Source organism: Palaemon carinicauda, chromosome 5, assembly GCF_036898095.1.
Source record: "Palaemon carinicauda isolate YSFRI2023 chromosome 5, ASM3689809v2, whole genome shotgun sequence".
Taxonomy (NCBI): Eukaryota; Metazoa; Arthropoda; class Malacostraca; order Decapoda; family Palaemonidae; genus Palaemon; species Palaemon carinicauda.
Genome location: NC_090729.1, coordinates 3369082 through 3370815, shown reverse-complemented (window position 1 = coordinate 3370815; position 1734 = coordinate 3369082).

Sequence of the window (1734 nt, the reverse complement as noted above, 5' to 3'; positions counted from 1 at the left end):
TCCCTCCCTCTTTAATCTGCCTCCAAAAGAAATAAAAGTCTTCCATTAATTGTTTAAAAGGGCAATTACAATTTCATTCTCATTCCCAGGCACAATGCTGAAAATTCTTCGTTAGCCACAATACTTACAGTAGCTAGGATTTCACTTTTTCCACGTCTACTAAAATGATTTATTTTCATTTTTTTCATAATCCACAGCAATATATTTGTTTAGTTTTCTTTTAGTTTTATTTCCTTCACTTTTTTTTTTTTTTTTTTTAGTTATGATTGTTCAACTTCCAATATGTGTGGGTTTTTTTTTTCAGTAAATGATAGCAGTAGATAATTAAACTAATGTTTTCTAGAGATGATAAAAAAAAGAAGTTTAAGTCAACCGATTGTGTGTCAACCCCTAAATTTGAGAACCAATTCTAAGGATTATTTTTAGACTCAAGCCATGTCGTCCTAATGGAAGGTTCCTAACAGTAGCTTCCTAGGGATATTTGACTACAGTGATATTCCCAGAGAATTTACCTTTAGGTCTCCAGAATTCTAATTCCTGGCGCGAATATCCTTACATTTCTCTCTAGGATATCGCATAATATCAGGGGACATATTCTTGACACGCCACATAGCAATCTGCACCCCGAACAGCGTTTACGCTTCGAGGGGGAAAGTGGCAGAATTAGAAGGGGAGCCATATCAAGGTTGCCCTAGTTCCCATACTACTATTGAGTATCACAACAGCGCCATATCCAAGATGGCGGACATTCCTAATTCTGTAGCGATTTCGCACGGTGGTGTTCCCTGTTGATCTGACATTTTCAATCGATTTTCAAGGATTATTATGCAATCTCCAGCTTCTTTCGCCTCTGGAAAGTTGAGTATTGATTCTTTACAATGTGTGTAATTTAGCTCCTGTCTCAGTGAAATTAGAGTAATTTATTGTGATTAGGAGCTAGGCCTGTTACCGGAGGCGCCATGGGCGCTGTCTTTCGTTAGGCATGTGTTCTTTGTTTAGTAGAACGATATTCCCGGTTAAAATAGCATTAATAATTTAATTATGAAAGCTATTTAGGCAATTTATACTTGTAAAGATATTTATATGCATAATTTTCCTTTTTCTATGTCGATCGTATATGTCAGAGTTTCGGTGATTTAGGTAACCGAGATCTTGTCTTGCCTAGTGTACCAACCATGTGTCACACGATCGTACATAAATTATTTTGTATATATTATGCTTGTATCTGCGCTCTTCCCTCGCACTGAAAAGAACCAGAATAAACATGTCTACGTTTTTCCTCTGTAACATTGTCTTTTTCTCGAACATGAAATTTCCTGTTGCCTTGAGGTTTTGTATATAAAGGAGTGTTCTTTAATAAAGTTACTCAGTTGATTGCTTCCTGCCTTTGAGTCACAACATTCTCTCGGCCCGTCACATTGGTGACCCCGGAAATCGACTCGCTCCCACCGCCTTCCACCCCCTCCCCCCTCGCCCCTCCATCGTTGGTACTATGGCGGACTCTACGGAAGTTGCTTAGTTTCAGCGCGCAGAAGTCCAGTTTCGCATCAAGGGCGTAACTCGTTCAACCACCAAAGCAGATTATGTTCTTGCGGCGATACCCGAGGACACCTTCCCAGAAATATCCAACTGGCTTTGTGAACAAGGAGACACCCCAATAGCGTATGATGCCCTCAAAACATACCTTCTGCAGCAGTACTCGCCATCGCCAGCCGCCCGTATAGCAAAGCTTTT